Raw genomic sequence first — 24,044 nt, 5'->3', positions numbered from 1 at the left:
TGTCTCTATTTGCAGAATACATGATGTTGTACATAAAAAACCCTAAAGAATGCCCTCCAAAACTACTAGATCTAATATCTGAATTCAGCAAAGATGCAGGAAACAAAATTAATACACAGAAATCAATGGCATTCCTATACACTAACAATGAACTAGCAGAGAGAGATAACAGGAAAATAATTCCATTCACAATTGCATCAAAAAGAATAAAATACCTAGGAATAAACCTAAACAAGGAAGTGAAAGACCTATACTCTGAAAACTACAAGACACTCATGAGAGAAATTAAAGGAGATACCAATAAATGGAAACACATCCCGTGCTCATGGATAGGAAGAATTAATATTGTCAAAAAGGCCATCCTGCCTAAAGCAACCTATAGATTGAATGCAATTTCTATCAAAATACCAACAGCATTCTTCAATGAACTAGAGAAAATCATCCTAAAATTCATATGGAACCACAAAAGACCTTGAATTGGGAAAGCAATCCTGAGCAGGAAGAATAAAGCAGGGGGAATTATGCTACCCAACTTCAAGCTCTACTGCAAAGCCACAGTAATCAAGACAACTTGGTACTGGCGCAAGAACAGATCCATAGACCAATGGAACAGACTGGAGAGCCCTGATATAAATCCAACCATATATTGTCAATTAATATATGATAAAGGAGCCATGGATATACAATGGGGAAATGACAGCCTCTTCAACAGCTGGTGTTGGCAAAACTGGACAGGTACATGCAAGAGAATGAAATTGGATTATTGTTTAACCCCATTCACAAAAGTAAACTCAAAATGGATTAAAGACTTCAATGTAAGTCATGAAACCATAAAACTCTTAGAAGATAACATAGGCAAACATCTCCTGAATATAAGCATAAGCAACTTCTTCCTGAACCCATCTCCTCAAGAAAGGGAAACAAAAGCAAAAATCAACTCATGGGACTACATCAAACTAAAGAGTTTCTGTATGGCAAAGGACATCATCAACAAAACAAAAATGCATCCTACAGTATGGGAGAATATATTTGTAAATGACATATGTGAAAAGGGATTAACATCCAAAATATATGAAGAACTTACACACCTCAGCACCCAAAAAGGAAATGATCTAAAGAACAAATGGGCAGAGGATATGAAAAGACGATTATCCAAAGAAGAAATTAAGATGGCCAACAGACACATGAAAAGATACTCCACATCACTAATCATCAGGGAACTGCAAATTAAAACCACTATGAGGTATCATCTCACACCAGTAAGGATGGCCATCATTGAAAAGACTAAGAACAACAAATGTTGGCAAGGTTGCAGAGAAAGGGGAACTCTCCTACACTGTTGGTGGGAGTGTAAGCTAGTTCAACCATAGTGAAAAGCAATATGGAGGTTCCTCAAAAAACTAAAAATAGAAATACCACTTGACCCCGGAATCCCACTCCTTGGAATATACCCAGAGAATACAACTTCTCAGATTCAAAAAGACATATGCACCCCTATGTTCATCGCAGCACTTTTTACAATAGCCAAGATATGGAAACAACCTAAGTGTCTATCTGTAGATGAATGGATTAAGAAGAGGTGGTACATATATACAATGGAATACTATTCAGCCGTAAGAAAGAAACAAATCCTACCATTTGCAACCACATGGATGGAGCTGGGGGACATTATGCTCAGTGAAATAAGCCAGGCAGAGAAAGACAAATGCCAAATGATTTCCCTCATTCATGGAGTATAACAATGAGGCAAAACTGAAGAAACAAAATGCAACAGACTCAGAGACTCCACGAATGAACTAATGGTTACCAAAGGGGAAGGGTGTGGGAGGGCGGGTGGGGAGGGAGGGAGAAGGGGATGGAGGGGTACTATGTTTAGTACACATGGTGTGGCGGATCATGGGGAGAATAGAGTATCACAGAGAAGGGACATAGTGGATCTCTGGCAACTTGCTGCATTGATGGACAGTGACTGCATTGGGGTATGGATGGGGACTTGATAATATGGGTAAATGTAGTAACCACATTGTTTTTTCATGTGAAACCTTCATAAGAGTGTATATCAGTCATACATTAATAAAAAATTTTAAAAAAGTAATTGAAGATGACAAAGAGCTTTTATTTATATGGATTATAATTTTTAGATATTTTCTGTATTAGGAACTGAAACTGGGAACATTTAAACATACTTAAGAAATAATTAATTTAAACATATTAATAAAATTGCTAACATAAATGATAGATTTTAAGGAAAAGTAAATGGAATTTATAGAAGTCATCAGGATTCTTGTATATTCTTATGCTTGCTCCTTATATAATCTGTGGTGATAGCATATGTTATACATCTCTGGAAAAGCCCACTATGTACTTGTTAAAGAATAAAGAGTAAAAAAGGCAAATGACTTCTTATCTTATTCTAATGGCTTTATTGTGATATAATTTATATTCTGAAAAGGTCACCTATTTGAAGTATACAATGCAATGTTTTATAGTATATGTACAAAATTAGGCAATATCACTATAATCTAATTTCAGAATGTTTTCATCAATGCAGAAAGAAACCCTAAACCCATTATGTCTCACATTTCATTTTCTTTCCCATAATACCTTGCAACCATTAATTTTCTTTCTGTCTATACGATTGCCTATTATAGACATTTTATGTAAACAGTATCCTAAGATATGTAGGTTTTGTGACTAGCTTCTTTCACGTACACTGTATTAGAAGTTCATCCATATTATAATATGTGCCATTACTCCATTTCTTTTCTTTTCTTTTTTTTAATTTTTTATATTTTATTTACTATTTATTTATTTATTTATTTTTATTAATATTACTTTGGTATCATTAATCTACAATTACAATTACATGAAGGACATTATGTTTACTAGGTTCCCCCCTTCACCAAGTCACCCCCACATACACATTCACAGTCACTGTCAATCAACATAGTAAGATGCTATAAAATCACTACTTGTCTTCTCTCTGTTGCACAGCCCTCCCTGTGACCCCCCACACTATACATGTTAACTGTAATGCCCCCTTTCTTTTTTCCCACCCTTATCCCTCCCTACCCACCCGTCCTCCCCAGTCCCTTTCCCTGTGGTAACTGTTAGTCCATTCTTGGGTTCTGTGCTTCTGCTGCTGTTTTGTTCCCTCAGTTTTCTTTTGTTCTTATACTCCACATATGAGTGAAATCATTTGGTACTTGTCTTTCTCTGCCTGGCTTATTCCACTGAGCATAATACCCTCCAGCTCCATCCATGTTGTTGCAAATGGTAGGATCTGTTTTTTCTTATGGCTGAGTAATATTCCATTGTGTATATGTACCACATCTTCTTTATCCATTCATCTACTGATGGACATTTAGGTTGCTTCCATATCTTGGTTATTGTAAATAGTGCAGCAATATAAATAGAGGTGCATCTGTCTTTTTCAAACTGGAGTGCTGCATTCTTAGGGTAAATTCCTAAAAGTGGAATTCCTGGGTCAAATGGTATTTCTATTTTGAGCATTTTGAGGAACCTCCATATTCCTTTCCACAATGGTTGAAATAATTTACATTCCCACCAGCAGTGTAGGAGGGTTCCCCTTTCTCCACAACCTCACCAACATTTGTTGTTGTTTGTCTTTTGGATGGTAACCATCCTTACTAGTGTGAGGTGATATCTCATTGCGGCTTTAATTTGCATTTCTCTGATGACAAGTGATGTGGAGCATCTTTTCATGTATCTGTTGGCCATCTGAATTTCTTCTTTAGAGAACTGTCTATTCAGCTCCTCTGCCCATTTTTTAATTGGATTATTTGCTTTTTGTTTGTTGAGGTGTGTGAGCTCTTTATATATTTTGGATGTCAACCCTTAATCGGATCTGTCATTTATGAATATATTCTCCCATGCTGTAGGATACCTTTTTGTTCTATTGATGGTGTCCTTTGCTGTACAGAAGCTTTTCAGCTTGATATAGTCCCATTTGTTCATTTTTGCTTTTGTTTCCCTTGCCTGGGGAGATATGTTCAAGAGGTCACTCGTGTTTATGTCCAAGAGATTTTTGCCTATGTTTTTTTCTAAGAGTTTTATGGTTTCATGACTTATATTCAGATTTTTTATCCATTTTGAATTTACTTTTGTGTATGGGGTTAGACAGTGATCCAGTTTCTTTCTTTTACATGTAGCTGTCTAGTTTTTCCAGCACCATCTGTTGAAGAGACTGTCATTTTCCTATTTTATGTCCATGGCCCCCTTTATCGAATATTAGTAGTCCATATATGTTTGGGTTAATGTTTGCAGTCTCTATTCTGTCCCATTGGTCTGTGGCTCTGTTCCTGTGCCAGTACAAAATTGTCTTGATTACTGTGAGTTTGTAGTAGAGCTTGAAGGTGGGGAGTGAGATCTTCCCCACTTTATTCTTCTTTCTCAGGATTGCTTTAGCTATTCAGGATCTTTGGTGTTGCATATGAAATTTTGAACTATTTGTTTCAGTTCATTGAAGAATGCTGTTGGTAGTTTGATAGGGATTGCATAGAATCTGTTTATTGTTTTGAGCAGGATGGCCATTTTATCGATATTCATTCTTCATAGCCAAGAGCTTGGGATGAGTTTCCATTTGTTAGTGACCTCTTTAATTTCTCTTAAGAGTGTCTTATAGTTTTCAGGGTATAGGTCTTTATCTTCCTTGGTTAGGTTTATTCCTAGGTATTTTATTCTTTTTGACGCTATTTTAAATGGGATTGTCTTCCTGATTTCTCTTTCTATTAGTTTATTGTTAGTGTATAGGAAAGCCACAGATTTCTGTGTGTTAATTTTGTATGCTGCAACTTTGCTGAATTCCGATATTAGCGCTAGTAGTTTCAGAGTGGAGTCTTTACGGTTTTTTATGTACAATATCATGTCATCGGCAAATAGTGATAGTTTAACTTCTTGTTTACCAATATGGATTCCTTGTATTACTTTGTTTTGTCTAATTGCCGTGGCTAGGACCTCCAGTACTATGTTGAAAAACAATTGGGAGAGTGGGCATCCCTGTCTTGTTCCCGATCACAGAGGAAAAGTTTTCAGCTTCTCTCTGTTCAGTATGATGTTGGCTGTGGGTTTATCATATACGGCCTTTATTATGTTGAGGTATTAGCCCTCTATACCCATTTTGTTGAGAATTTTTATCATGAATGAATGTTGAATTTTGTCGAATGCTTTTCCAGCATCTATGGAGATGATCGTGTGGTTTTTGTCTTTCTTTTTGTTGATGTGGTGGATGATATTGATGGATCCTCGAATGTTGTACCATCCTTGCATCCCTGGGATGAATCCCACTTGGTCATGGTGTATGATCCTTTTGATGTATTTTTGAATTTGGTTTGCTAATATTTTATTGAGTATTTTTGCATCTACGTTCATGAGGGATATTGGCCTGTAGTTTTCTTTTTTGGTGGGGTCTTTGCCTGGTTTTGGTATTATGGTGATGTTGGCTTCATAGAATGAGTTTGGAAGTATTCCCTCCTCTTCTACTTTTTGGAAAACTTTAAACAGAATGGGTATTATGTCTTCTCTGTATGTCTGATAAAATTGCGAGGTAACTCCCTCTGGCCCAGGGGTTTTGTTCTTTGGTAGTTTTTTGATTACCGCTTCAATTTCATTGCTGGTAATTGGTCTGTTTAGATTTTTGGTTTCTTTCTGGGTCAGTCTTGGAAGGTTGTATTGTTCTAGGAAGTCATCCATTTCTCCTAGGTTTCCCAGCTTGTTAGCATATAGGTTTTCATAGTACTCTCCAATAATTCTTTGTATTTCTGTTTGGTCCATCGTGATTTTTCCTTTCTCATTTCTGATTCTGTTGATGTGTGATGACTCTCTTTTCCTCTTAATAAGTCTGGCTAGAGGCTTATCTATTTTATTTATTTTCTCGAAGAACCTACTCCTGGTTTCATTGAATTTCGCTATTGTTTTATTCTTCTTAATGTTATTTATTTCTTCTCTGATCTTTATTATGTCAATCCTTCTGTTGAACTTAGGCCTCATTTGTTTTTCTTTTTCCAGTTTTGATAATTGTGACATTAGACCATTCATTTGGGATTGTTCTTCCTTCTTTAAATATGCCTGAATTGCTATATACTTTCCTCTTAAGACTGCTTTATCCCACAGTAGTTGTGGCTTTGTGTTGTTGTTGTCGTTTGTTTCCATATATTGCTGGATCCCCATTTTAATTTGGTCATTGATCCATTGATTATTTAGGAGCGTGTTGTTGAGCCTCCATGTGCTTGTGAGCCTTTTTGCTTTCTTTGTGCAATTTATTTCTAGTTTTATACCTTTGTGGTCTGAAAAATTGGTTGGTAGGATTTCAATCTTTTGGAATTTGCTGAGGCTCTTTTTGTGGCCTAGTATGTGGTCTATTCTGTAGAATGTTCCATGTGCACTTGAGAAGAATGTGTATCCTGTTGCTTTTGGATGTAGAGTTCTGTTGATGTCTATTAGGTCCATCTGTTCTAGTGTGTTGTTCAGTGCCTCTGTGTTCTTACTTATTATCTGTCTGGTGGATCTGTCCTTTGGAGTGAGTGGAGTGTTGAAGTCTCCCAAAATGAATGCATTGCATTCTATTTCCTCCTTTAATTCTGTTAGTATTTGTTTCACATATGTTGGTGCTCCTGTATTGGGTGCATATACATTTATAATGGTTATATCCTCTTGTTGGACTGAGCCATTTATCATTATGTAATGTCCTTCTTTATCTTTTGTTACCTTCTTTATTTTGAAGTCTATTTTGTCTTATACTAGTATTGCTACACCTGCTTTTTTCTCTTTGTTGTTTGCATGAAATATCTTTTTCCATCCCTTGACATTAAGTCTGTGCATGCCTCTGGGTTTGAGGTGAGTCTCTTGTAAGAAGCATATGGATGGTTCTTGCTTTTTTATGCATTCTATTACTCTGTGTCTTTTGATTGGTGCATTCAGTCCATTTACTTTTAGGGTGATTATTGAAAGGTATGTACTTATTGCCATTGCAGGCTTTAAGTTTGTGGTTACCAAATGTTCAGGGTTAGCTTCTTTCCTATGTTACTGTCTAACTTAACTCACTTATTGAGCTATTGTAAACATGGTCTGATGATTCTTTATTTCTCTCCCTTCTTATTTCTCCTCCTCCCTTCTTCATATATTGGATGTTTTGTTCTGTGCTCCTTTTAGGAGTGCTCCCATCTAGAACAGTCCCTGTAAGATGCCCTGTAGAGGTGGTTTCTGGGAGGCAAATTCCCTCAAATTTTGCTTGTCTGGGAATTTCTTAATCCCTCCTTCATATGTAAATGATAATCGTGCTGGATAAAGTATTCTTGGTTCAAGGCCCTTCTGTTTCATTGCAGTAAGTATATCATGCCATTGTCTTCTGGCCGTAAGGTTTCTGTTGACAATTCTGATGATAGCCTGATGGGTTTTCCTTTGGAGGTGACCTTTTTTTTCTCTCTGGATGCCTTTAATACTTTGTCCTTGTCTTTGATCTTTGCCATTTTAATTATTATGTGTCTTGGTGTTGCCCTCCCTGGATCCCTTGTCATGGGAGTTCTGTGTACCTCTGTGGTCTGAGAGGCCATTTCCTCCCCTAGTTTGGGGAAGTTTTCAGCAATTATTTCTTCAAAGAGACTTTCTTATCCTTTTTTCTCTCTCTTCTTCTTCTGGTACCCCTATAATGCAGATACTGTTCCATTTTGATTGTTCACACAGTACTCTTAAAATTCTTTCATTCCTGGAGATCCTTTTATCTCTCTCTGCATCAGCTTCTCTGAGTTCCTGTTCTCTCTTTTCTATTCCATTAATCGTCTCTTGCATCTCGTCCTTTCTGCTTTGAAGTCCTTCCAGAGATTGTTTTATTTCTGTATTCTACCTCCTTAGTTCTTGCATATTTCTCTGCAATTCCATCAGCATGGTTATGACTTTTGTTTTGAATTCTTCTTAATGAAGACTCGTTAAATCTATCTTCCCAGGTTCCTTTCCAGGGGAAGATGTATCAGATGTTGAAATGTCTGGCTTAGTCTTGTCTGGATCAAATTTTTTTGTCTTTCCATGTTGATAGGTGCAGTGGTTTGCTTTTGACTAGTCTGTTAGCTGGGAGAGCCAAGACTTTCTACTTGCTCCTGGCCTTTCTTTACTGAGCCAATTGTGACGCCTATTGGTTTGTATTGGGCAATTGCATGTACACTGGGTCTCTGTATCTTGCCCAGCTGGAAATCGAGGATGCTCTCTTACTGTGGGCGTGGCCAACCTCAGGCTGCTGCTTTGCTATGGCTGAGCTGCGGATGGGTAATGGACAGGGGCTGTTTGGCTGTTTACCTCTGTGAGGGTTCTCAGAGCTGTTGCCCAGGGGGTTAGTGTGCCCAGAGTTCCCTGGAATTTCCAGCTGCTGGACTGTGACCCGGGATGCTTCTGTCCAGCTGTGGGCTCCCTGTCCCTTTAAGACTTTCAAAAAACACTCGCTTTTCACTGTCCCAGAAGTGCCGGTTGTGGGACCTGCTCACAGGTCTAACTGTCCTGTTTCCCTAGTATCCAGGACCCCACGCATGCACTGTGTCTGCTCTTTGGTATGGGTGGCTAGGGCTGGAAGTTCAGCAGTCCTGGGATCCCTCTCCCTCCCCACTGACTCCTGTCCTCCCACCGGGAGCTGGGGTGAGGGGCCTCGGGTCCTGCCAGGCTGCGGCTTGTATCTTACCCCTTTCACCACGCGCTCGGTTCTCGAAGGTGTGGATGTAGTCTGGCTGCTGTCCTGTGTCTTCTGGTCTCTCTTTTAGGTATAGTTGTATTTGCTGTATTTTCAAAAATTTATATGTTTTTGGGAGGAAATTCCCACTGTCCTACTCACACCGCCATCTTGGCTCCACCCCCCTACATTCTATTCTTCATTTCTTTTTATTGCCAAATAATATCCCATTGTGTGGCTGTATTATATTATGTTCATTAGTTTAAGGCTATTAGGATTTTCTTCTACTCTTGGCTGTTATGAATAATTCTGCTTGAACATTAGCGTACAGGATTTTGTTTGGACATGTGTTTTCATTTATCTTAGATATCTAGGAGTAGACTTGCTGACCATTGGTAATTCTATGTGCAACATAAAACTATGACCAAACTGTTTTCCACAGAAGGTGGACTATTTTGCATCCCCAATATCAATATCTGAAGGTTACAGTTTACCTAATTGTCACTTGTTCTTGTTTATCTTTTTAATTTTAGCCAGTTTAATTTGTGTGGTATTTCATAGTTTTGATGTCATAATGACTGATATTGGTGATATTCTCATGTACTTATTATATTCATTCATATATCTTCTTTAGAGATTTCAGTAATCACTCTCTTTGCCCACTTTTTAGTTGGATTGTCTTTTTATTATTGAGTTGTAAGAGTTATTTATATTTTCTGGATATAAGCCCTTGGATGGCTAATTTTATGTGTCAGATAGACTGGATCTTCATGTCCAGACTTTGTCAAACATTATTCTGGATGCTCCCATGATGGTGTTTTTTTGGCTGAGATTAACATTTAAGTTGGTAGTCTTTGAGTAAAGCACATTACTCTCCATAATGTTACTGTATCTCATCTAATCAAAGGCCTAAATTATAGAACAAAGACTGACCTCTCCTGAACAGCAAGGAATTTTGTCAGCAGACTGCCTTTTGGACTCATTTAACTGTTCCCTGGGTCTCCATTCTCCAAGGCTGCTTTGCAGATTATGAATTTACCAAGCCTCCATAATCACATGAACCAATTCCTTAAAATAAAATTATCTCTCTATATATACATCTGTTTTCTCTGGAGAACTAACTAAATACATCCTTTGTCAGATATATAATTTCCAAACATTTTCTCTCTATCTGAGACAGAGAATCATCTTTCCACTTTCTTAAACGGTGTCCTTTGAAGCATGAATTTAAAAAAATTTGAGTTCGGTTTATTAATCTTTTCTTTTATTGTTTATACTTTTGGTGTCATATATTAGAAATCACTGCCTAATCTAAGTTCATCCAGTTTTATTCCTCTATTTTCTTCTAAGAGTTTTATAATTTTAGCTCCTATATTTAGGTCAGTGGTCCATGTAGAGTTAACTTTGTGTATGGTGTAAGGTAAGTGTCCATGTTTATAATTTTGCATGTGTTACTGGTTGTCTCATAAACATTTGTTGAAACTAGTGTTATTTTGTAAATATATTTCCCACAACAGATTCACAGAAAAGGTCCCTCAACCACTTTTTAGGAACTTCTGTCCTTTATTTAATTATCATCACACTGTAGCAATCACTTTAATTGAAACAACATTTTTACTTTAACTTGTGGTTCTTCAGTCCCATACTTGGTAAAACGTTTACCTTGTGTTATCTTGGGCAAGAGAGTTTAGAATAATGACAATGTATAATGTTACTTGGCAAAAAAGTGAATTCTTGTGGCTTTCCTAAATACAAGTTGAAGCTATATTTTGTTTTCCTCACGACTTCAGTCTTTAAATCAGGAATAAGAAAAATTGGTATGTTTCCTGGAACACCATTACTAGTGAAAATCCCTTCCCTTTAAATGTTTATGAAACTTCACTTTCATAGGCCTAGAATTATGCTAACATTGTAGTTTACTGCCTATTGCACTTCACTTTCTGTAAAATAATATGCATGAAAAAATAATTTCATTACAGACTTTTTTAGGGCTATATGAACTGTGTAGACCTTATTTAAGGCTTACCAAAAGAAAAAAAAAACCTAGTGAAATGGCACAAACAAAGCCACCAATTTTGAACAGTAACATGACATGCCAAGCATTTACATAGGTACTAAAATGAGCATTTTTTAAATTAAACTTGAAAATTATCTGTGTAGTCAATATTATCCCCCTTTGAGAAAGGACAAAAATACAAGTAAGGCCTTAAATTATCATTTCTAGAAAGCTAGTGTACTAAGACTAAAATAGTGACCAGAGAATAATTCCAACTACAGACAACCATCAAAGGGAAAGAATTAACTGCAAAAGTAGTGAGAAGAGCAAATCCCATTAATATGCTTTAAGTAAAATATCCCTAAAACTTTGTTAAATGAGATAGGCTTTACCATTGATATGAAGAAACATTTTCTGAGGTAGGGGCTTAGGGAAAGTTGGAACACTTGAAAACGATAATACTTTAGACTCTCATACATTTCCTTTCCTATCATTGCTGATTACAGAGATATTTGCATGTAAATAGAAATCTCTGTAATCAGCAGGCTTTCCTTCAGTTTTCTATGCATACTCTCATCATGGATTCTTTTTTCCTCAGTAATCAATTAAAATATCACAGACACTAGGCTATGATATCATCAAATAGTCCAAGATTAGAAATAGTCATGAGATCCAAAAGGGGAAAACACTTTATACAAATGTCTCAAAAATCTGCAATAACGGTCACTCTGAAGTATGGGAAATTTTGATAGTTTAATGATGCTTGGTCTTCCAAAAGATGTGCAATCAGTATATAGATATTAGTATTAATATGTGTATCTGATAATCTTCCCAAGCCAGATAAGTGCACTATTCCTCTCAGTGAATAGTTTATTCAAATTTACCCTTCCTCTTCAAACCTCTTACAGAACTTAACTGTACTTTCTGATGAAATTTAATCTCTTTGGAAGAATATATATGTGTTAATCTCTTGCTGTGGAAAATGAGTCAGATAAATAGCATAATTTAGGAGTAGTTATTTTTTAATACCTGAGGGCATCTAGCTGAGTTTCTGGCCTACAACACATGATAAATAATTAATTACAGATTAAGTTAACAAAACTGTGTAACTATCAAACAGCTCAGTGGCTCAGTATAATTTAATGTGATACCTGTTTCCTCACATGAAGCAATGCATAACCTTTTAAAAGGTAATTCCAGTATTTCATCACCATAAAATATGCTTTCAAGTACAAAAAGGAAAAAATAACTCTTCTGGTAAATCAACTGCATATAAATATCTTGAGTATATAAACACTTTTATTTTCAGTATTAACATAAAATTTTTAGAAAAGCCAGAATGAGGGCATTATCATTACAAAACAACCATTTTTAAAAATCTGTCAGAACTATAAGAATGATTGTCAGATGAACAATATCCATATGCTGAATGAATGATAGCCTCCCTCAATTTTTAAAAAAACAAATTCTCATATTTGAGCAACCCAAAAACAAAATATTAAATGACTTCCCACCAATCTAAATTACCAACCCTGACACTTTTACCTTTGACTATCAATTCACACTTACAACTGCTTATTTGTCATCTTGACTGAATGTATACTAAACACTTCAAATGTAAGATATCCTCCCCCAAAACAGAAAATTCTTGATTATGTCCCCAAACTTGTTTCTTCTCCTAAAAAGGAATAACCATCATAAACTCAGCTGCTCATACCCAAAACATGAGCTGTCCTTGATTCTTGTCCCACCTTTCATTTCTAATCCATCATAAAATACTATCAGCATACGAAAAGTACACATTCATATATATCATAATTCTGTCTGTGCTATCAGCCCTTTTGTCTAATCACTGCAACAGAATCCTAACTGAGAGTTTTCTGGATTGAATTATTTTGAGTAGTCTTAGTTTTCTTTTTGTTCATTTGTATATTATAAATTTCATAAAATAAGTTTTTATTAATTTTAGTGAAAATTTGTACTGAAATCAGTTACGCCACTGAAAAAGAATACACAGATGCATAGCAGAAAAGAGAGAGCTTTGCAAATGCATGTGTGAGAGGGCAGTTTGTTTGCTCAGGGAGTATCACTGGCTACAGAGATGGATTTTGAGTTTTAGAAAAAAGCACTATGAGCAATATGTATGTATCGAGGGGTATAAGAGAAGCATCTTCTTTGGATTTTTAGAGTAACTTCTTATACATCTTTTATTAAACCCATTTAGGTTGATTGCTGTGAAATTTACATGGAAAACAGAAATGATTCATAGTCTTCATGAGTGCTAGCATTCACTTTTTTTTTTAAATCTTGATTGTCAGCAGAATTGGTTATTCTCTGCAGCTGGCTCTTGGTCCTGTGATGGGAGACACTGCAACCTAAAAAGGAATCAGTAGCTTTGAAATCAGACAAACATGGGGACAGATTTGACTACTATTGGATCATTTGTCTCTCTCTCTCCTCCTTTCCTGTTTTCCTCCCTTCCTTCTTTCATCCTTTTCTTTTTTCCTTCTTTTTGTAAGTATTGACCAAGCATTGCATTGTATGAAAAGACTTATACCAGTCACCAGGTATAAAGAGATGAATAAAAACATTCTCCATTATCTCAAAGATTTCTAGTTTAGTAGGAAAATCAAATATGTGAATATGCAGCCTGCCAAGAGATAAATGAGATTAATTCTGACTATAAAATATCAGGGAAAGATTCAAAAGATGAGAACACATTTGAGCTCAATTTGACCCATCAAAGGAGGTTATCTCCCTGAGATACAAGACAGGAGTTCATGAATATTCTTTTCTCAATTATTACTTTTCCTCTCTAAGTAACTTATTATCCTAGGATATTTTCAATATTTCTTTCATGAGAATCAAAATTTAAATTAAATCTAAGAAAATCATGTTACAGCAATTTAATTAAATATACATTCCCGGGTCTACTGTTTTAGAAATGAAGAAACACAAAGACTAATAACATAGGTGCCCTGCAACCTAAGAACTTCAGTCTCTCCTGTAAAAGGATGGGGAAACATGCAAATAACTCCATTAGTGGGTATGGTAAGGAAGGAATTCATTAAAGCAAGAGTAGTAGTGAATGGCGGCTACCTTGTAGGCAGCAGAGAATGAGAAAGAACAGAGGAAGGAAAGGGAAGCATATTGAACTCCTGCTAGGCACAGGGCAGATCGCTTTCTAATTCCTAAAGCCAGGGTCACCTGGTGTCCAGAGTCCACTTGGATCTGCACAACATGGAGACTAAGCTCCTACCACCGCCAGATTTGGGGGAGCCACAGAGCACTGGATGGAGTGAAATTATGTTCTGAGAACTTCGCAAAGACAAAAAAAGGGTGATTTGAGGGCAGGGTACTAAAGAACGTGATCGTAAAGCTGTAGTCTGTCCAGGTCATCCAGGTGATGGGAACTTGTAAGCTCAAATCAGACATCTAAGTAGCTCCTCCCTATATTTCTGGAGTAGATTGAAGACTTGTGCTTAAGCTAAGAATAGAATGAAATAGCAAAGTAACAGTGGCACCACTGGAAGAGGGCAGAGACAAGGTGCAGTAAGTTGAGCAGTGAAAAGTCTTTATTGAAGGCAAAAAGACATACTGAAAGAAAGGGGAGTGTGGGCAACCTCAGAGAGGAGCTGTGCTTAAAAAGCTGGAGATTCTGTCTTTTAAGGATCTTTAAGAATGGGATAAAGGGCCAGGGGGTCATAGGCTTGCCATATGGTCTCATGATGTGTATCTGGTGAGATACATATCATTCATAGTCTGTCCTCTAGATAATTCTGTAAGATAAACTTAACACAAGGAATTTATTGACCTTGTTCCTCTCCAAGATAGTGGTTATTACCCTCAAGCACTGGAAAGATATCAGTGGAGACTGCTTGCCTTGCCTTAAAATAGGTTGTTGGCTGATTACCAAAGAATATGTTAGGAATCTTCCCAACTCTGCCTTTAAAATGGAATTTTAGCCTTAAGATGGAGTCCCTCCTGTTTTTACTATGCTGGTTATATCTCAGCTTTTTAAGGAAAATTAATCATGATGCTTGTCCCATGACTCTGCCCTATCTCACTGTTTCGAGGAGTCTGGAGCTTATAAAACCAGGAGGGGGATGCTTAACAAAAATATTTTTTTATTAAAATTTACAATTAGGTTGTATAATACATGTACAAATATAAAATTTACAATACTAGTTAGGTATAAATGTAAATGTTTATTTAGAAAGAGAAGAAAATTGTAACAATTTATGCATTTTTTAAAAGCTGGTAACATTTAGTCACAAATTTACCAATGATGTCCTTATTATAGTTGTATACTTTCAATTTTATTTTTGTCAGTGTTAGTATTTCATGTCAGATGAACAAGTTAGTAAGAATCTGAATGGTGTGATTAGTCAAGGACAGTGGAAAAGCATTAACATGGCATGGTCTGATAGAGCCTAGTCCACTTGGGCAATTTTGTGGTATATAACCAAGGCACTCATTCACAGAACACTGGTGGAGTGTGATGAGAACTGACCAGACAAGGACCAGGCATGGTTGGTTCATGACAGAAAGGCATACAGTGTATTCACAAAGCTACACTTAAAAACTCTCTACCTTTGATGTCTTCAAGATGAGGAGCAGAAAATTACCTGGCTATGTATGTAGGAACAGTGATTTCCCTTACATATTTTTTCTTTGTCAAATAGAATATGAATAAATTGCCAAGTTGAAATGATAATTCTGGAAAAATAATTTTTAAGAGAACTAATTTTGTTATTGAAATAATTCTTTTTAGAGAAATGGTTAACAAACATGCAGGACAGTTAATTTGCTTTCCTTGCTGAGCAAATAGAAGGAGAAAATCAAATAGAAAAACAAAAAGGAAAAGTTAATTGAAAGCTGATCTAGGAAGCAGTTTGAATGAAAATTGGTTACAACCTCTATAGTTATGGCTTGGCATATGTCTGGGGAAAATTTCTAAAGGACAGTATAAAATAAATGTGCATTACTTGCCATCTAAAGTAAGTTCCATTTCAGTGCTTGAATGGATAAAATGCTGCAAATGGAACACAGATGGGAAAGACCTGCAGAAATACTTGAGATAATATTTAGAAAAGAGCCTTTAATGTCACTGAGGCAATTACTTTTCTCATGAAATAAATGTCATACTTTACTAGTAAAAGGAAAAGATGACACTGTTTGTCTTGTTCTTTGTTGGAATATGATTTGCTATAGTTCATTTATCTGAGCCCCATATTTTCTTGTCATATTTTGACCATTTTTTATTCTAGAAAAAATCAATTTCCATTTTCTATTTAAAAGTAGCATACAATCATTCTAGTCTGCAAATATATTAAAATACAGAGCAATAAACATGGACATAATTAAAGGTCAGCTTGCCTTTCTTCTCTAAAGAAACTACAAGTAGGGACATGAGAGAGACTGAGTGGCATGCCTTCACATTGTCTGGGAAAAGTCATGCACTTTTAGAAAAAGGAACAACAGTATTTTCACCATATTCAATTTCATAATGGTTTCATTATCAACATAGCTTATAATGTTACTATTTTACTATCATGGAAAATTAAAACAATTACTTCCCAAACTATGCTCATATGTAAAAAATTGCATTTCTAATTATATAGGAAATAAACTACTCAAATATGTAAGAAGAGCTTGCTTTAGGATGGATGAACCCTTTGAAATCACTGGCTATTCTATCCAGTCTTCAGGCATATACTCCCACAGCTAGTTTGAAGTTTAGAAGTACATTCCGTAAGATTTTAGGTCTGTCACATCTGTTTTACATCTTGAAGCACATTTCCTTTTCAACTGCACAGAGTTAAGAATAGTAGTAATATCTTGTAAGTTAATTTACAATGTAAAATTAATTAAAACCATGTTACATAAAAAGATACCGATTTTAAAATCAAATTTAGCCAACTCCTCAACAGGAAGTACCATCAAGTATTGATAGTACCATTGGGTCTATAAATTGATACAACCTTCCTGGAGGGCCAGTTTGGTTCCATAGATTAACAATTAATAGGTACTTTGTATTCCAGCAATCACATTTCTATAAATAAGAAATATAGGTAGTAATTAGGTGCACTTAACCAAATGTGTATACAAGAATCTTCATCCCAACAATTTAAAAGATATTGAAAGACTGGATAAAACCAAAATGTTAAGCAATTGGAATCTTCTAAAATTTGGTATTGTTTGGCAATAATTAAACATGATATTAATTATATATATACGTATATGAAAATATGTCCATAATACTTGAACTTAACTGATAGTTATACATAAATTATCAAATGTGTTTCATTAACTCATTTTTGAATATGTTTTAAGTGCACATAGAAACATTTTTGAAGGGACATAAACCAAAATATTCAATGATAGATATCTTATTTAATAGTAAAACCCTAAATCATTTTCAAGTACATGATATGCACTGAAATATATTTGTAACTGAATAAGTAATTCAGTGAGTACAGTAAAGGCAAGAATCAGACAAGGATGTGTGTGCTCACTCATGATGTTAAACATTTTTCATTGACATCATTGTAAATGCAATAAGTAAAAAATATGCAGTAAGAAAAAAAACAAACATTATAAAGGAGAAAACTATAATTATTTGCAAGTGGTAGTCTTTCCTACAAGAGAATTAATTAAAATGAAGCTATGTTTACAGTTTGTTTGAAGAGTGTGACTGGGATTAAATTTAGGGAAATTTATAGCTTCATATGTAATACAAATTATAAACAAATATTATAGCAATAAAAGGAAGGAAAAATAAAGATGCTTACATTCAAACCAGTAATAAAATAAAGAAAGGATGCCTAGAAATATGTCTAACCAGTTGAGTGTAGGGCATATATAATTGGAACCACATAATTCTCTTAAAATATTAAAAGATGAGCAATTTAAGCAATCTATCATTAGAGCATTCAACATATCAATATTCCTCAAACTGATCAGAACACTGTTTTAAAAATATTAAAACAATTCTAGTAATATTTTTTATGGTGATTTACTTTTGAAATTGAAGTAAATTAAGGTTCATATAAAGGAAACAAGTCAAATATAAAGACAATTTAGCACAGAAAGGTAATGAATGGGACTCTGACAAATTAGATAGTATATTATATTGTAAACCTAAAATTATTTTTAAAAAGCAGTGGAAATGCAAGAGTAGGCAGGTCGACTAATAAAGAGAACACATAGTGATCCAATTAATATTAATGTAATAAAGTTACCATTTTTAGTATTAGATGATGGATTAATAAATGATAACATGATGCAATTTTTAAAGAAAGAAGGTTAAATTACTCCACATTGTATCACAAGAAATTCTAAATGAATGAACATCAAAAAATAAAACTGAAACCAAACAGCACTGTAAGAAAATATAAATGAAAAATCTGCATACTACTGGAGGCAAAACAGAATACTTTAACATAATAGAGGAGATTAAAGAAAGCATTTTTGCAAATCAAAACAAGTAAGTTGTTAAATAACAGTAAAAAGAAAAAATCAATAGATAAAATGCAAACAAAAATCCAGAAAACATTTAAAAGATATGTGGCATGGTGACAGTGTACTGTAGCCTGGCTCGCATTGGCTCACAAATGATTTTGCTCATCTTTTTCCATCTCTGTTTTCTTAAGTGATGTGAGGTTGACAGCTTGAAGTCAGTCACAGTGGGATTGTTTATACCACAGAAACTGGCAAACACTATAGATCAGGGCCCACCCTACCAAGCTTGTTGTTATACACATTTGCCAGTACACTATTACACATACATTAATGTAAATCTGCATAGTACATGTTAGAGGTAGGCAGGGGAAAACAGGAAATACAGAGAGAGAGAGAGAAAGAGAGTGCCTAGATTATTGAATGTTAAAATACTTAATCGTGCCACTGGTACATAGTGGAATTTATTGTCTTTTTAAAATTATAAAAACAGAAAAGTACCCTTCTGTATTTTCTAAACATAAATGATTTGTCTCATAATAGTAAGAAATAACAGATAGTTTCACTTTTAAAAAGTGCATATTTGTTCTATTAGCTTTATTTTACCTGAATTCACTCTACATAAATTTAGAGATAAGAGAAACCTATGTGTTAGAATATATATATATATTAACACACACACATACACATATATACACACATATAAACAAATATATATATGTGTGTATTTATATAATTTTTTCAGATAAGTTTATTCCAGCTACATTTATAACAATGAACTATTAATACAATCTGAATGTAGCATAGTAGGTTATTTGTTGAATTGGAAAACATTTATACTTAATGGTTAAGTGAAATTAAGACCAATTAAATATCTTCAGTTAAATATATTTTATTATCTGTCCACATTGTACTTCCCCAAACTCTAGTAATGACCATTGGGAGACTTAAAAAATTATTTAAAAATATGAATAGAGAAAATAGTGGAGATAAGAAGCTGGAACATAAATCAACAAATATTTACTATTGACAGAGTCAGCTGTAAAATGTAAAATCCTAAATTGTTACTATAGGAAGCCCAGAAAGACTCAGGAATAAGAGGGATGGTATAGTAAGCCAAGAAATAAGGAAACAAGATTCTAGGGTGTGTATATAACACAGGAGAAATAATGAGGGAAGTTTCCAGGAAAGTAATAAAAGATATCAGAAGATTGTAACTTGGTAAGCAGAAAGACATAAGGGTCCAGGAAAGAGGAAAAAAAAGATGAAGTTAATGGATTAATTTATTACTTGAATGTGCTGAGAGGAGCTTTACACTTCAGAGTCTGGGAATAAATTAGTGACATCCATAAAAACTTAACCATAGAAACATATTAGACAACTATTAACTATGGGAAGACAAGAAGTGTACAAGAAATGAAATCAAACCCTGTCATAGTGCATCACATGGCTGAGTGGAAAATAATACAGAATCACAAGTATAAATGCTGAATATTGGTCTAGCCAAATATATGTTGATAGAATAAGTTAATGAGGAGGAGTATGTTCATAGATATCTATGTATATTGTGTGTCTGTCTGTATAGGGGAAGTACAAAAGCTAAATCTTCATATTCCGTAGTACGATGCTGAAGGATAAAAAAGTAAAGTGTTTGCATAATAAAAAATCTATTTATTTATCTAGATGTCTAGAAAATAAGGAGTTAAGTGTAGTGGGAGGTGGCAGGTGGGGGCCCAACTGACAGACTTGTAAGTGGTTGCTCTGAAATGAGCATAGGTGAGATAAAGAGGCTGCTATTTCTTCATCCTAAACCTTGAAGATCTAGTTGGCATTTAAAACCAAGAATTTTTAACTTTGATAAAAATTTAAAAACTAAAGATATTAAATATTGAGTATTTAATAAGCTTTGCCATCATTGATGGATCTAGATAATTACCAAAGCCTTAACTATTGTCCTGGTTTTTCTCTTGTCCTCTTTGAATTCTTTTTTTTTAAATTTATATTTTCATAAAAATACCTTCCTGTTCCATCATCATTTTCTCAAAAATCCAGGTAGATTTTTCTATTTGTTCATAGATTCTATGTATTTATCCTGTAAATAATTATTTTACTCACAGTATGTATCAGTCACTGTTCTCAATATTGGGTATTGGGCATTCTACTTGGGTAGAGATGAACAAAAGAAACCACTAAGAAGCATACTTTCAGAGAATAATAATAGCAAGAAAATGAAGAAGGCCAGGAAGAGAATGACTCTAGGTTCGGATATCTTGGATACAATGTTTAAGTAAAGACTCAGAGCTTTTCACATTTACATTTCATTTCTAATTTTTTATTGGATTTTTTTATCATTTTGTCTTTTTTCTAATTATCTGTCATTATACATACATATATATATATATATATATATTATTAAGGTATAATTGATGCACAATCTTATGAAAGTCTCACATGAGCAACATTGCGGTTGCAACATTCATCCATGTTAGCAAGCACACCACACACACGTCCCATTGCAGTCACTGTCCATCAGTGTAGTGAGATGCTATAGAGTCACTGTCTTCTCTGTTCTGTAGTGCCTTCCTGTGACCCACATACAGTATATGTACTAATCATAATGCCCCTTAATCCACTTCCCCCTCCCTCCCTACCCCTTCCATTGGTGACCGCTAGTTTTTTCTTGGAGTCTGCAAATCTGCTGCTGTTTTGTTCCTTCAGTATTGCTTTGTTGTTACACTCCACAAATGAGTGAAATCATTTGGTACTTACCTTTCTCTGCCTGGCATATTACAGAGCATAATACCCTCTGGCTCCATCCATGCTGTTGTGAATGATAGAATTTGTTTTATCCTTATGGCTGAATAATATTCCATTGTGTATATGTACCATCTCTTCTTTATCCATCTACTGATGGAAACTTAGGTATCTTCCATATCTTGGCTATTGAAAATAGTTCTGCAATAAACGTAGGGGTTCATGTGTCACTTTGAATCAGGGATCTTGTTTGTGTAAATTCCTAGGAGTGGAATTCCTGGGACAAATGGTATTTCTATTTTTATTTTTTTGAGGAACCTCCATATTGCTTTCTACAAAGGTTGAACAAATTTATATTTCCATCAGGTGTAGGAGGGTTCTTCCCCTTTGTTCCACATCCTCTCCAGCACTTGCTGTTTTTTGTCTTGGATGTTGGCCATTCTAACTGGTGTGAGGTGATATCTCACTGTGGTTTTAATTTGCATTTCCCTAATAATTCACAGTGTAGAGCACCTTTTCATGTGCCTGTTGACCATCTGAATTTCTTTTTTGGATAAATGTCTGTTCAGATTCTCTGCCTATTTTTCAAGGTTATTTGCCTCTTGCGTGTTGAGGCATGTGAGCTTTTTATATATTTTTGATGTTAATCCCTCATTGGATATGTCATTTATGAATATATTCACCCATACTGTAGGATGCCTTTTGTTCTGCTGATGGTGTCCTTTGCTGCACAGAAGCTTTTTAATTTTGATGTAATCCCATTTGTTCATTTTTGCTTTTATTTCCTATGCCCAAGGAGATTTGGTCAGGAAAAAGATGCTCATGTTTATATTCAAGAGATTTTTTCCTATTTTTTCTTCTATGAGTTTTATGGTTTCATGACTTACATTGAGGTCTTTGATTCATTTCACATTTACTTTTGTGTATGGACTTAGACAGTAATTCAGTTTCATTCTCTGACATGTAGTTCTGCAGTTTAGCCAACACCAGTTGTTGAAGAGACTATCATTTCCTCATTGTATATCCATAGCTCCTTTATTGTATTAATTGGCCATATATGTGTGGGCTTATATCTGGGCTCTTACACTGTTTCATTGATCTATAAATATGTTCTTGTGCCAGTACCAAGTTTTTTATTACTATGACTTTGTAGTAGAGCTTGAAGTTGAGGAGTGTAATTCCCCCAGCTTTATTCTTCCTTCTCAGGATTGCTTTGGCTATTTGGGGTCTTTTGTGGTTCCATATGAATTTTAGAACTAATTTGTTTCAGTTCATTGAAGAATGCTGTTGGCATTTTGATAGGGATTGCATTGAATCTGTAGATTGTTTTAGGCCATATGGCCATTTTGACAATACTAATTCTTGCTATCCATGAGCACTGAGTGTATTTCCATTTACTGGTGTCTTCTTTAATTTCTCTCATGGGTGTCTTGTAGTTTTCAGGGCATAGGTCTTTCACTTCCCTGATTAGGTTTACTCTTAGGTATTATTGTATTTTTGATGTAATTGTAAATGGAATTGTTTTCATGATTTCTCGTTCTGCTAGTTCATCATTAGTGCATAGGAATGCAACAGAATTCTGTGTTACTTTTGTATCTGCAGCTTTGCTGAATTCAGTTATTATTTCTAGTAGATTTTGTGTGGATTCTTTAGGGTTTTTTAAATACAATACCATGTCATCTGCAAACAGTGATAGTTTAATTTCTTCTTTACCAGTTAGGATATCTTTTTATTTCTTTGTGTTGTCTGATTGCTGTCCCTAGGACCTCTAGTACTATGTTGAATAAAAGAGTGAGAGTGGGCATCCTTGTCTTGTTCATGATCTTATAGGAAAAACTTAGTTTTTCACTGTTAAGTATGATGTTGGCTGTGGGTTTGTCATATATAGCCTTTATTATGTTGAGGTACTTGCCCTCTGTACCCACATTGTTGAGAATTTTTATCATGAATGGATATTAAATTTTGTCAAATGATTTTTCAGCATCTATTGAGATGATCAAGTGATTTTTGTGCTTTTTGTTGATGTCGTATAGGATGTTGATCGATTGTCAAATATTGTACCTTCCTTTAATCCTGGATTAAATCCCACTTGATCATGATGGATGATCTTTTTGATGTACTCTTTAATTCAGTTTGCTAATATTTTGTTGAGTATTTTTGCATCTATGTTCATCAGGGATATAGGTCTGTAATTTTCTTTCTTTGTGCCATCTTTGCCTGGTTTTGGTATTATACTGATGCTGTCCTCATAGAATGAGTCAGGAAGTATTTACTCTTCTACTTTTTGGAAATCTTTAAGGAGGATGAGTATTAGGTCTTCTCTAAATGTTTGTTAAAATTCAGTGGTGAAGAAATCTGTTCCAGGGGTTTTGTTCTTAGGTAGTTTTTTGATTATCAATTAATTTTTTTACTGGCAATTGGTCTTTTCAGATTTTTTTGTTTCTTCCTGGGTTAGTCTTTGAAGGTAGTGTTTTTCTAAAAAGTTGTCCACTTCTTTTAGGTAATCCAATTTGTTAGTGTGTTTTTCATTGTATTCGCTAATAATTATTTGTATTTCTGTGGTGTCCACAGTGATTTTTCCTTTCTCATTTCTGATTATTTATGTGTGTACACTTTCTTTTTTTGATGATATGTGTGGCTAAGAGTTTATCTATTTTGTTTATTTTCTCAACAAACCAGCTCCTGGTTTCATTGGTTCTTTCTATTGTTTTATTCTTCTCAGTTTTATTTAATTTTGCTCTGATATTTTATATATCAATCCTTCTGCTGACTTTGGATCTCATTTGTTTTTCTTTTTCTAGTTTAATCAATTGGGAATTTAGACTGTTCATTTGCAATTATTCTTTATTAAGGTAAGACTTATTGCAATATATTTTCCTTCTTACAACTGCCTTCACTGCATCTTGCATGTTTAGGGTTGTTGAGTTGTTGTATTCATTTGTCTCCATATATTGCTTGATCTCAGTTTTTATGTGGTCATTGATCCATTGATTATTTAGGAGCATGTTGTTAAGCCTCCATGTGTTTGTGGACTTTTTTATTTTCTTTGCATAATTTATTTCTAGTTTCATACCTTTGGTCTGAGGAGCTGGTTGGTACAATTTTAATACGGAATTTATTGATGCTCTTTTTGTGACCTAGTGTACAATCTATTCTTGAAAA

Source organism: Manis pentadactyla, chromosome 10 (genome assembly GCF_030020395.1).
Source record: "Manis pentadactyla isolate mManPen7 chromosome 10, mManPen7.hap1, whole genome shotgun sequence".
NCBI classification, from domain to species: Eukaryota; Metazoa; Chordata; class Mammalia; order Pholidota; family Manidae; genus Manis; species Manis pentadactyla.
This window is presented reverse-complemented; position numbering follows the sequence as displayed.